The sequence below is a fragment of the Rana temporaria genome, chromosome 9, assembly GCF_905171775.1.
Source record: "Rana temporaria chromosome 9, aRanTem1.1, whole genome shotgun sequence".
NCBI lineage: Eukaryota > Metazoa > Chordata > Amphibia > Anura > Ranidae > Rana > Rana temporaria.
In genome coordinates, this window is record NC_053497.1 from 163,811,363 (window position 1) to 163,825,670 (window position 14,308).

Below are 14,308 nucleotides of genomic sequence, written 5' to 3' on the forward strand. Positions count from 1 at the left end.
CAACAGACCATCGCTTGAGTAAGCTGCTGACACACCAAGTAGACAAATTGCAACAATGTGGAAACAAAAAAAGTGTAGCGCTAATCAAAATATATAAATAAATAAATAAATAAATACGTGAGAAATTAATAAATATGTAAAAACGTGATAAATAAAGTGCTCAAATATTGATAGTGAACAATGTAAATAGAAATGTCCCCATAAGCACACTATAAAAGCCTATATGCAGGAAATTCAAAACGGGTGCAAAAATGCAAAGACTATGGGCCAGATTCAGGTAGAAGTGCGGCGGCGTAACGTATTGTAGATACGTTACACCGCCGCAAGTTTTCATCGCAAGTGCCTGATTCACAAAGCACTTGCAATGAAAACCTACGCCGGCGGCCTCCGGCGTAAGCCCGCGTAATTCAAAGGGGCGTATGCCATTTAAATTAGGCACGCTCCTGCGCCGGACCTACTGCACATGCTCCCTTTTTAATTACCCACCGTGCTTTGCGCGAAGTGACGTCATTTTTTCGAACGGCGACGCGCGTAGCGTAATTCTGTATTCCCGGACGGCTTACGCAAACAACGTGAATTTTTTAATTTCGACGCGGGAACGACGGCAATACTTTATACAGCATATACGTGTGCTGTGTAAAGTTAAGGAACCCAAAACGACGACTAACTTTGCAACAGGAAACTAGACTAGTGGCGACGTAGCGAACGCGAAAAACCGTTGTGGATCGCCGTAACTCCTAATTTGCATACCCGACGCTGGTTTACGACGCAAACTCCCCCCAGCGGCGGCCGCGGTACTGCATCCTAAGATCCGACAGTGTAAAACAATTACACCTGTCGGATCTTAGGAATATCTATACGTAACTGATTCTATGAATCAGTCGCATAGATACTCTGAGAGATACGACGGAGTATCTGACATACTCCGTCGTATCTCGGCTGTGAATCTGGCCCTATGTGTCCTTAGAGTGATCAAACTTCGGTGTTGACAAAGTTCAAAATATGGCGACTACTTCAAATAATGCAGATCTGTGCAAGTGAAGAAGTGATGAAGTGAAGAGAACCACCCCACAGGTAAAAGGCTTACCAGAATGTATGGACCCTAGAGAACCTACATTCAATGGGTCAAAAAGGCTTGTGTGGTGGAACCACAATGTAATTTGGGCGATGGACTTCAGGATGCTGTGCCAGAGATGACAAAACACCAGCAGGATAGTCAGAATCTCAGGGAAAGGTGACTTCCTAGTGGGTTGTCTTATAGAAATGATGGTCCAGGGAATCCCAAATAGATGTAGAAGGGATGTGTCATAATAGAAGAAAAAAAACGGCCACATGGCGTAACTCTATATTACATATTTAGCACCCACCTCGAATTTAGGGGGCGCTATTTCAAATGTAAGGGATGTTTGTGTTTGGGCCAATACTTATGCCGCGTACACACGACTGTTTTTTGACTTCTAAAAAATGAATTTTTTTTTTATGTCATTAAAAACGATCGTGTGTGGGCTTCAGAGCATTTTGCTCTATTTTTTTCACAATGTTTTTAACGTTGTCGTTTTTCAGGTTGTAAAAAACGGTCGTGTGTGGGCTTTAACAACGTGAAAAATCCGCGCATGCTCAGAAGTTATGAGACTCGCGCAATGCGCCCTAGGGAATCAGGCAGTGAAGCTGGAGCGTTTCACTTCCTGGTTCCCTCACCGAGGATGGCGGGGGGGCAGCAGAGTGACGAGCGATCGCTCGTCCTCTGCTGCGGATGGCGCTGGATATGTGCCTGTGACGGTATCGGTATGATATCCCCGTCAAGCATTCCCTCCTCTCCATACAAGAACATCACAGGATCATCCACACATGAGTCAAGACTGAATGCTGGAACCAAGACTGATTTATTGGCAGCTTGCTGCTGGTTATAAATACAGTTTTACAAGCTAAATCCTTAATCAAGGAACAATGGGAGCTCCACCCCCTTTTCACACACTCTGGAGTTTCTCATACAGAATATAGCCAGACAATTCGAAGCCGACCTGAGACACATTTTCTTTAACCACTTACCCCCCGGACCATATTGCTGCCCAAAGACCAGAGTACTTTTTGCGATTCGGGACTGCGTCGCTTTAACAGACAATTGCGCGGTCGTGCGACGTGGCTCCCAAACAAAATTGGCGTCCTTTTTTTCCCACAAATAGAGCTTTCTTTTGGTGGTATTTGATCACCTCTGTGTTTTTTATTTTTTGCGCTATAAACAAAAATAGAGCAACAATTTTGAAAAAAATGAATATTTTTTACTTTTTGCTGTAATAAATATCCCCCAAAAATATATAAAAAAACATTTTTTTTCCTCAGTTTAGGCCGATACGTATTCTTCTACATATTTTTCGTAAAAAAAATCGCAATAAGCGTTTATTGATTGGTTTGCGCAAAAGTTATAGCGTTTACAAAATAGGGGGTATTTTTATGGCATTTTTATTAATATTTTTTTTACTAGTAATGGCGGCGATCAGCGATTTTTTTTTTCGGTATTGCGACATTATGGCGGACACTTCGGACATTTTTGACACATTTTTGGGACCATTGGCATTTTTATAGCGATCAGTGCTATAAAAATGCATTAGATTACTATAAAAATGCCACTGGCAGTGAAGGGGTTAACACTAGGGGGCGGGGAAGGGGTTAAGTATGCCTGGGTGTGTTCTTACTGTGGGGGGGGGGGGGTGGCCTCACTAGGGGAAACACTGATTTTCTGTTCATACATTGTATGAACAGAAAATCAGCATTTCCCCTGCTGACAGGAAGGAGAGCTGTGTGTTTACGATCGCGTGTGCCCGGCGGCGATCGCGCCCGCCGGGCACACGCACGGGAGTCGGGGGCGAGCGGGGAGCGCGCGCGCGCGCCTCCGGCGCCGCGCACGCGCCCCCTAGTGGCGGCTATACGATAGGACGTATAGCTACGGGCTCTCGCCCAGGAGAGCCGACCTGCCGCCGTATAATGACGGTGCGCGGTCGGCTAGTGGTTAAATAATGACATCAGGGAAGTTAATTACAAGGTGTACAGAACACATTAGCTGGGCAGCCGGGCACCGCATAATGAAGCAATCAGAATACATAGCATGAGTCACCTCTAGTCACAGTAAACAGGATAGACATCCCTTTGAAATAAGGAGCTAGCTGCAGACGGGTCATTAACATGTCAATAGCTTGTAACACATGAATCCATTTTACCTCTAACCCACAATTTAACCAAGCAGGGAGAATTACACTGACATATCCTTCACAATGGCCCCCCTTTTTCTCCCTGCTACGGCAAACCCGGTTGGACCTTCCCTGGTCCAGTAGGGTTGACGGGTTCAGAGCTTTTAGTCCGAGGTTAACTCCGTTTGGCGTGACTGACCTCCATTGGTAACTGCTTCCGACTCAGGTATGCCACCGGGTCGTCAGATCACACGCCGGTCAGTCCCCAAGTCTTTGTGCGATCTGCAGAGTCACCAGAAGTCAATGTGAAGACGGCGAATGGGTCTGTGCGCCGCCGTCTAGGTGTCCCGCTATGGGAGGGGCAGGTTATGGCTCTGAAGTGACAATCACAGGAGATTCATAAAAAGAAAAAGTTATATTTGTTGAAATGCTGTAGCACTGGTGCTCAGAGTCCGGGGGGGGGAAGGGGAATCAGAGCCCCATAAGGTCAGCCACCCCCTGCTCCCTCCGCAGCCGCCGGTTCTCCTCTTGGAGCTTCTCCAGCTCCATCTCCAGTTCATGGAGCCTGGGGGGGTCGGCCTGCTGTGACCTCAGGCGGTTGTTCTCCTCCTCCATGCGGCTTATGCACTCCTCCAGCTCCATGTATTCACGGATCAGCTCCTGCTTGCTCATGTCCTGCAGGCTTTCCACGTGGTCCTTCATCATCAGGAACTGGGTGGTGGTGTAAGGGGCCACCGGTGGGCCCTTGGCGAACATCTCGGCCCGCATCTGGGGCGCCCGCTGCGATTCCATCTCCTCCAGTCGCTTCTTCTCCTCCCAGGTCCGCTGGTTATATGACTTCCAGGACCTCTTCTTCTTGGAGGGTAGCTGGCGGTGCCTCTTTCTGCCCAGCTCCCTCCAAGGCCCCTCCGGCTCATGGCTGTCGCCCATGACCAGCTGACAATGGTGTTCCCTGTTGTCCGTAATAACAGATTGTACCATGAGGGCTTCGTAAGGGGTGCCCAATGGTTCTTCCTGACCCAGCTCCTGGGGATCCCAAGCCGAGTCTACACAATGGGCTGCTGCTGGTGGGCGGTACCCAGGTTGAGACCAATTTGATCTGGTGTTGTCATTCAGGGGGCAATTCTGCTTGAAGTGACCCAACTGTTTGCACCGGAAGCAGCGTTGTTCGTTGTCCTCCTGGCGTGGATAGCGAGGGCTCGAAGTCATCGGTCTGTTAGGCGGTTGGTATCTAGCGGCTGGTGGGTGTGAGGGCGCCGTTGGTCGTGGAGGTTGTACCCGTGGTGTGACCTGGTTTGTCTTGCGAGTATCCGCATATTCATCCGCCAACTTCGCGGCCTCTGGTAGAGTCATGGGCCTGCGATCTCTCACCCAATCTTTGACATCCGTCTGGATGTGATTGTAAAATTGCTCCAGGAGCATTAGTTGCAAAATGTCCTCTGCGGTGGTGGCCTGGCTGCTGTTAACCCAGTTAGAGGCCGACAGGGACAACTGGCATGCCCATTCCGCGTAAGAGTCTTTCGTGGTTTTGCGTGAGTCCCTGAACTTCTGTCGGTGGGACTCTGGGGTTACTGCATAATGAGCTAGGAGCACTTCTTTAACCCTGGTGTAGCTATGGATATCATGATCTGGCACGGTCCGGAAAGCATCAGAAGCTTTGCCTGACAGTTTGCCTGACAGTATTGCGACCCACTCTCTTCTAGCTATTTGGTGCAGGTTACATTGTCGCTCAAAATCTGCCAGGTAGTTATCAATCTCACAGTCCTTTTCATCAAAAGCTTTAAAAGCGCTAAACGGAATCTTCCTTGCGTCTGCTGTGCTGTACTCACTGTTTGGAGAATGTGCGGCTGCTTGTTGGACTGCTGCCAGTTTTAACTTTAATAAGAGCTCTGCGTCTCTTATTTGTTTAGCCTTCTGTAGCTCTGCGTTTACTAACAGGTCCATCACTTTCAGCACCACATCCGGCGTTGGGTTCGGGCCGAACCACGCTAGCTTCTCTCTCATTAGCTTGTTGGCTGGTGATTCCTCTTCCTGAATCACTGGTGTCTCCATCTCTTGTACTGCTGGCGTTGCTGCAATCACGTTCTCCTGGTCTAGCTCCATTACTTCTGCTATGATGACCCGCTTGGTTTTGTTGCTAGCAATCCTTCCACGAACTTCCAGTAGTTCTTTCAGTGTATTTCTTTTAAGCAGGGTGTAGCAGCCTTCCATTCACTGTTCCCAGTGTCTGCTTGGAATCCTGGTGTAAGGGAGAGTAGAAGGGAAAATCCCTCTGCTGCCAACCAATTGTGACGGTATCGGTATGATATCCCCGTCAAGCATTCCCTCCTCTCCATACAAGAACATCACAGGATCATCCACACATGAGTCAAGACTGAATGCTGGAACCAAGACTGATTTATTGGCAGCTTGCTGCTGGTTATAAATACAGTTTTACAGGCTAAATCCTTAATCAAGGAACAATGGGAGCTCCACCCCCTTTTCACACACTCTGGAGTTTCTCATACAGAATATAGCCAGACAATTCGAAGCCGACCTGAGACACATTTTCTTTAAATAATGACATCAGGGAAGTTAATTACAAGGTGTACATAACACATTAGCTGGGCAGCCGGGCACCGCATAATGAAGCAATCAGAATACATAGCATGAGTCATCTCTAGTCACAGTAAACAGGATAGACATCCCTTTGAAATAAGGAGCTAGCTGCAGACGGGTCATTAACATGTCAATAGCTTGTAACACATGAATCCATTTTACCTCTAACCCACAATTTAACCAAGCAGGGAGAATTACACTGACATATCCTTCACAGTGCCGATATTAAAAATCAGCAGCTGCAGTATTTCTAGCTGCTGACTTTTAATATTTTTTTTCCAGCGGACATCCGCTTTAATGATCAAGTTGAAAAAAACGTTGTTTTTTCTAGAGCCTGAAAAACGTTGTTTTTTACAACCCGAAAAATTATCGTGTGTACGCGGCATTAGGCCCAGACCTGTTTGATTAATACAAATTTGCCTCTGTTCTGCCTACAAGTGGTGTTGTGAGAGGGGACTATCCGGGTGAGCAATACACACTCAATAGTTGAGAGTGGAGACTGATTGACTATTTTTGAGCATTCTGTACCGTGTGCCTGAACCTTCCCCTGATCTTCTCCTCCCTTCTACTTTCTCTTGTTCAAGTTGCCCTGCAGTGATAATAAAACCAAATTGTTGGAGGTTCTGTCTGGACATTGCATTTACTATGGACTTTCCTACCCTGACAACGAAGCTTAAGAGGTAACGTGCAAACCCAAAATTTAACCAGCAGCTTCTGCGGGGGTAGTGCTACAAAAGTTTAATGAAGTCAGAAAACTTACATTTGTGATGATATTCAAGCGCTTTGTACAAAATGTGGCAACAATGAGTCCTCCCTCCTGTCCCATGTTTGTGAGTGCAATACTCTACCTTTTAGCTTTCATTTTACTATTAAAGCGGAGGTTCACCCATACCTTACACATTTTCCCCTTCACTTCATGCTCGTTTTGTCTAGGGGAATCGGCTATTTGTTTTAAAATATGATCCGTACTTACCCGTTTACGAGATGCATCTTCTCCGCCGCTTCCGGGTATGGGCTGCGGGACTGGGCGTTCCTTCTTGATTGACAGTCTTCCGAGAGGCTTCCGATGGTCGCATCCATCGCGTCACGATTTTCCGAAAGAAGCCGAACGTCGGTGCGCAGGCGCAGTATAGAGCCGCACCGACGTTCGGCTTCTTTCGGCTACGAGTGACGCGATGGATGCGACCGTCGGAAGCCTCTCGGAAGACTGTCAATCAAGAAGGAACGCCCGCTCCCAAAGACCCATACCCGGAAGCGACGGAAGAAGATGCATCTCGAAAACGGGTAAGTACGGATCATATTTTAAAACAAATAGCCGATTCCCCTAGACACAAGGAGCAGGAATCTAAGGGGAAAATAGAAAAAAAAAAGGAATTGGGTGAACTCCCGCTTTAAATACAGTATTATACTAGGGCAGCCCTCAAATTTTCCACTCTCATTTTGCGAGTGGAAAATAAGGGCTGGCGAGGAACTGGGCTGCCTGGGAGTGGGGGGGGGGGCGAGCACCGCCGGCGGTCGGGGATGATCGGGACCCGAGTGACTGGAAATAGAGAGCCGCGGAATCACTAAGCGGTAAAAAAAAGCTGTAACAGCATTACATTGAAATTGTCTCCGCTCTGTTCACTGATCTCAAACAGCCCCACCTCCTCCTAACCCCGCGCCTGTGATAGACAGAATACATCCCAGCATTGGACCCGCGTTCTGTCTATCACAGGTGGGGAATTAGGAGGAGGCGGGGTTGTGTGAGATCAGTGAGCAGAGCGGAGACAATTTCAATGTAATGCTGTACAACATTTTTTAAAGCTCTGTGATTCCGTGGCTCTCCACTAACTCCAGCCACCACTCCCACTTCCTCCGTCCTGGCAAGGCCTCTGCAAGAAGAGATACGTGGAAAAATTAAACTAAGTATGACCATTAACAGGATGCTTGTCTGACAAAGATTGGACAAAGTCATAGAATGATCAGTTCACACTAGCAAACAATCAAAGAAGTCCAGTCTGAGCTAGTTTGGCTGGGCTTCTCCTCTGGGTCACAGGAGTGCAATTCGTTTTGCACTCCTGTGACCCGTTTTCAGCAGAGAGCGATCTGAAATCTGTTCTCTGCTGACGTCACACAGATCAGTCCAGGCATCGCGTCATCACGTCTCTGGGAGTCTGGATCCGTCAGGTGCCTGGACTGATAGCCATCTCAGCCTCTCAGCAAGCCGCTGAGACGGCCGTTCCATGCCCCTCCACAGCTCAGTGCTCCAGTGAGCGTAGAGGAGCAGAGCAGGAGAGCTGCTGATAGACAGGCAGCAGCTCTCTGCTTGGGGAGGTGGGAGAACCGATCCATCAGCGATGTTCAACGACTCGGTTCTCAGTGAAGCGGCGACCGATGCTGCATCCTCCCAGGTAAATCTGAAACTGCAAAAAAAAAAAAAAAAAAACATAATTCTCTTGTAAAGAGAAGTATGGCCAACACTTGTTTGGCCATACTTCTTATGTGGTTCACTGGAGTGCACCTATTTTTGCACCCCTGTAACCCAGAATTAGCCAACATTGGCCTGACTACACCTAATAACGCCCAATGCTACGACAGCACAACCTCTGTTACTGAATCCCTCCCACTGTGATCATTAGCCGCTCCAGTCTCTAGATGTACCCCAGCAAAGACAATAATGTCGGGATCCACCCAGATTTATGACCGGTAGCTGGCTCAGCCACTCAGCTGAGAGCCTTAATTAGCGGCTCCTGCCTGCTTTACAGCCGGGCGTTCCAATGAGCACTGGAGAGACAGATTAGAGAGTGGTAAATTACAGTTGCCGCTCTCTGCTCCAAGCAGACCCAATAACTGAGCGATCAGCGGTCACATGATCACTCAGTACCCAGACTTAGAGGCAGCGGGCGACAGCTTGCGGCATCTAGCCGATGTTGCATCAGGTACTGTAGGTAAGTATGTATGTTTGTTTTTTTACAATGCCCCAATTCTCCTTTAATGAACTGGTTTTCTAACATGATGAAAAATCATTCTCTACAAATGGATAACAAAAATTAACAATGCAAATCAAAGACATGGCTGGGCAATGTAAATAATGTGAAATGTGTGTAAGAAATGGTCTTTCAAAAGGCATATACTGGGGGTCAGCAACTCGTCAATCACTGGCACGCGATGGGTAGATCATATCACTTCCTTGTCGACCCCTGGAACCTAGTTTGGAGGGGGATAACATTTACTTGAACTGATCACCTTCATTTTCCTCCTGCACCAGCTGAAGGCTGGCTTCTCCCTATCTCCCTCTCGCTGGTGTTCAGCTGATGCAGAAGGAAAATATAGATGATCCGTTCCAGTACATGCTTCCCCATGGTCCCTCCTCTCCAGGTTCCCCTTCATTTGCTGCCCAGGCCCCCTGTGTGCTCCCCTGGTTCCCCCCTCCGCGCAGAGCTGCCAGCTTCCTCTCCTCCCCTGCCAGCTGCAGTGGGGGATCATTTCAGGATACAGAGCGGGTGAAGGGACCAGTAAATATGTCCTGTTTACCTACCCCTTCCTTTTCTGAGTGAAAACAGTGAGCGATCAGTACCAATAACTCACTGTGTTCATTCATAACCGAAGCACAGTAAACTATGGGGGAGATTTACTAAGACTGGTGACCAAAGAATCTGGTGAAGCTTTGCATAGTAGTCAATCAGCTTCTAACTTCAGCTTGCTCAGTTAAGCTTTGACAATAAAACCTGGAAGCTGTTTACTATGCAGAGTTGTACCAGATTCACCAGTGCACCAATTTTTAGTAAATCTCCCCCTATATTTACTATGCAGTTTGTCAATGAACAGAGACTGTGCAGAGCTCTTCCTGTTCATTCATTCTGTGCCGCTGAGGCTGCAGAAATGGAGATTGAGGAATGTGTCCCCAATCTCGTTTCTCTGTCTCAAAAGTGGGATATTTGTTTAGACTCCTGATATTTCGCCAATGCCCCCAACAGGGCTGCTTAAAAAATAAATAATAATAATTAAAAACATAAATGACAGAAAGCATACATAGCAGTAAGTGTAATTGTAAGTGACAATTTAGGCAAAACTAAAAATTGTGTTTTTTGGGAGGGGTTTGTATTAAGCAGTGGCGGCCGATCCACTATGAGCGCACTGGTGCCTATTAAAAATAACACATCTGTTATACTTACCTGCTCTGTGTAATGGTTTTGCACAGAGCAGCCCTGATCTTCTGGGGTTCCCCGCTGTTCCTACGGGCTCCTCCTCTTCGGCATTCCATGGGGCACCGGTGCAGGCTCACTCCCAAGCAACACTATATTTGTCTAATGATAAAGCTTGCCACTTGCCTATCAATTTGCCCAGTGAAGAGGAAGACAGCGACAAGAGCGCTTGTACACATCGCTGGACAGATATGGCTTGGGTAAGTATAATACGGGGGCTGGTGGGGATTCTGCAGCACAGAAGGTTTTTCACCTTTATGCATAGAATGCATAAAGGTGAAAAACCTTAAAGGGTCACTAAAGGAAAACATGTTTTTTAGCTGAAATGCCTGTTTACAGGGTATAGAGACATAATAGTTAACTGATTCCTTTTAAAAACGATTACAAATAGATAAAAATCAATCATATAATGTACCTCCTAGTTTCAGTTTCGTTTTTGCATCTAGCTTAGTTTTTGCATGTTATTTGATTGCCTCTGTGCTGGACAGACCCATAGAGCAGTATTGGTTTGGAAAACAAAACTAGAATCTCCCAGTACTGTTGTGATCAGGAAACAGACAACCAGGAAGTGTCCAGAACAGAGCAGAATTACAGCAACATCAGAGCAAAAACGAACAATGAGGACATGAAACCAGGACTGCAGTAAGGTAAAGGAAGCTATTTAGCTAAAAAAAAAATCCTTTAGTGACCCTTTAAGGCTTTAGAACCACTGTAAGTGCATCTGCATTTACAGTTTTCTCTTTATCCCCCAAAGTCCCACAAACATCTACTATTCCTGTAAGTGAAGTCGACCTTATTCAGCTTCCTGTAATGGTGTGGCAACAATGCTGCACTGCTACTGAGCTCAGAGTTTCTACTCTCCTGTAGTCTGTGCCTAATTGCACAGCAGTAGGATTTGATGATGTTGCAGGGGATGTGGCTAACGGCAGTATCCCTGCAGATTCACAAGGCTGTAGCTTGTCAATCAGCACCTGGCTATACCTAATCACGCCCAATGCTTCGACAGCACAACCTCTGTTACTGAATCCCTCCCACTGTGATCTGCAGTGTCTAGGAGGGGGAGTGTGTGAGATACAAATGAAGGAATGTCAAGGAAGTTTTCATGAGGTTGTACAATCACATAATTATTGGATTTAGACTGTAATATAGGAGCCAAAATATTTTTAACATCTATAAAAAAAGTTCCTCGGTCGTGTGCACGAGGCCTAAGGCAAAAGTAGGTTTACACCCAGCATCTCGTAAATTAGTGTTTTTGTGTGTGTTTTCTGTGCACGTTTTCACGCTACAAGTTTTTGAAAACATTCACAGAAGGCTTAAGTGTGAATGCCACCTGAATAATTTAGTAGCATGTTACCTGATGTAGCGACCTGCCAAATATTAGGCTAAATTTTGTTTTTGGCTTTACTGTACAGTGGTGATCTGATTCTTTGGTCTGATCAAGTTTTTCTAAGCTGGGTGGTTGACTGCTCCTGCCTGCTTTTGGAAGAAGCTTCCAGAATATAGAGTAGGATGATCAACCACTGAGTTATGAATATGTATTGATCTCAGGCAACCTCTGGGAAGGGAGTGTTCAGAAGGTGGCTGGGGACGAAGATAAATATTTGGGGGAGACTGTTCAGACTTGTTTTTCCTGTGATAAGAGGGATTTTCTTCCCCTGCAAGGCAGCTAGTGTGAAAGAACTAAAGACAATCAGATTTTCCAACTGGAATTGTGTGATGGCAGGGTTTTGTTTGAAAATCCGACCTTTTGTATGCAACATCGTACAATTGTTGGATTTTCCGACAACAAATGTTGGATAGCATGCTTTAAAATTTCCCACAACAAATGTATGATGTTGTTTTATTCGATCATGTGTACACAAGTCAGTCGGAAAAAAATCCAAAGTACAAACATGCATGCTCAGAAGCAATGCTAACCATAGCACAACATTAGCAGACGTTGCCCAAAGGTGGCGCTAAAGAGCTAAAAAAAAACATAGTTTCGTATTTGTTGGCTGACAAAATGTTGCCGTCTGTATGCAGAACAAGTTCATGGCCTTCGAATAAAAGTCCTATGCTTTGTCCGATGGAAATCCAATCATGTGTACGAGGCTTAAGAGTTGCAGTTTGGGCCTCAGCTGGTGTTAGGCTGAGGGCTTGGAGACTATTGCTAAATCGATCTGCTGGAGGGCATTGCTTTTGGAGCCCTGGTCTGTAGAAGGATCCTTTTTTTCCCTCCCTCACTGATAAGTGTCCTGTGGAAGCTGGATGGCAGACAGCTTCTGAGACATGAGCTTGGGACTCTTATTAATGGCTGCTGCTATATGATTAGTGTGTAGACATGACCTAATTTACATGAGCTAATTAACTACACTTGATGACTCATAAACATGACCTTTAGGCTAGCCTTGCTGTCCCCTAAACTACAATACACATTATCACAGGACTCCTTCACACAATACAGGGTCAATTAGCACAAGCACAATGAAAGATCCTCAGAAGCCATCCTAGATTAATTTACATCACAACAGACTGGGCTGGATTGGTGACATTAGCATCTAACAGTATGTGTCCCAACATTATGAATGAGTCACTCTTCTAATATGGCATATATCCTGGGAGATATTGTGGATAAACATTACAGAACCATTTTAAAGCAATCCAATACATATTCTGAATGTCCATTATTTTCTGGCTCATACTTTCTAAAGAGCTTCCGGGTTCCACGGGCCCTCCCGTTACAGCCGACTTTCAAAAAACGAAAAAAACGTAATCCAGTATGCAATGGCAATAAATCCCGGATGAGCCCCCACGTGTAGCACTACCCCCGCAGGAGCTGCTGGTTAAATTTTGGGTTTGCACGTTACCTTTGTAGCTTCGTTGTCAGGGTGGGAAAGTCCATAATAAATGCAATGTCCAGACAGATGTAAAACCTCCAACAGTTATGTTTTATTTATTTTTACTGCAAGGTAACTTGAAATAGAGAAAGCAGGAGGAAGGAGAAGAACAGGGGAAGGTTCAGGCACACGGTACAGAATAAATCAGTCTCCACTCTCAGCTATTGAGTGGGTATTGCTCACCCAGATAGTCCCCTCTCACTTGGCCTAGCAGCCGGGATGATGCACGAACTAATGTCCAGACAGTCTCTGCCACAGACCTTTGAATGAATTTTGTCCCTGTCACAGACCTTTGAATGAATTTGGTCCCTGCCATAGACCTTTGAATGACTTTGGATGCGTCCAGGAATCCTCTGCCACAGGATTTCAAAGTCCCGAACGTCCAGCCGAGCAGTAAGAGAGCCTTTAAGCCAGAACCGACAGACTGCAGGCCTTTCAATGTAGCGGATCACTCCTTGATTGGGTCACCAGGCCTCACCTGAGACACTAGCACTTTGCCGGTCTCCTCCAGGGCAGGTCCTCCCCTGGTTTCCTTCATCAAGATAGCTTCCTCCCTTGTGGACAGACAGATTGGGATCCCCTTTAGAATTGTAGGCTCCAGCCAGCATAGCTGGGCCTACTCAACAGCAGAATCACTCCGGGCCAGCGTGGCCCTGAAGTCGGGCTCACACACACGCACACCTCACACCAAGGGGGCCACGAGGTGGGGAATAACCCTGATCAATGGTGTCTGTCCCTTAAGTACCCCTCCCCAGCATGCACAGCGGGGTCACCACTCCCACTGCACCGCTGCCAAGAAGGGACACCCAACACACCATGGTACACCCGTGTTCCAACATAAGGCCAGGGTGGCAACACCACCTGCAGGCAACAAGGGAAACTACCAAGTAGTACCACAGCCAGAACAGAGGCAAATTTGAGTTAATCAAACAGGTCTGGGCCCAAGTACTGGCCCAGACTTCCACTAGATTTAAAATAGCATCCCTCAGAATTGGGGTAGGCGCTACAAGTGTTAGGAAGTTTGTCCTTCCATTCATTTATGTTATTGTTTTAGAGTACCTTGCACCTTTATAGTTCTGCTGTTCAAGTTTTCTGCAATAGATCTACAAAAAGACATCCCCTAACTGAGTGTGTGTTGGTGTGCTTGGAACTGTGACTGCGGGGTCCGGCCTCGCGGCCTTTTCCCAGGATTGCGGAGAGCTGCGGGCAGGATTTTTTAGGCGAGGCCGCGGCTTCGGCCTAGTCTGCGGAGCGCCGGTCCTATGGAAAAAAAAATCCAGAAAATCGATTTGGTCAAAATCTGAATGCTACTATTATCGTAACCTCCTTGAAAGATAGCAGACAACGGGGTAATCTGGAGTCCCTATTAAAAGCCTCCTCTGCCATGGCTATGGCTGTAGTACAACCAGCAGTTGCAGCCATTGGAGTATGTCAGTTCCTCAAGGAACAAATGAAGCAGATGATT

General features: G+C 46.6%; 1 protein-coding gene across 1 annotated transcript in view; it reads right to left on the reverse strand.

The window, feature by feature from the left end:
* Nucleotides 1–14,308, reverse strand: part of LOC120914266 (hereditary hemochromatosis protein homolog) — a gene marked incomplete in the record, with an annotated part of 50,690 nt that overhangs the window by 10,118 nt on the left and 26,264 nt on the right.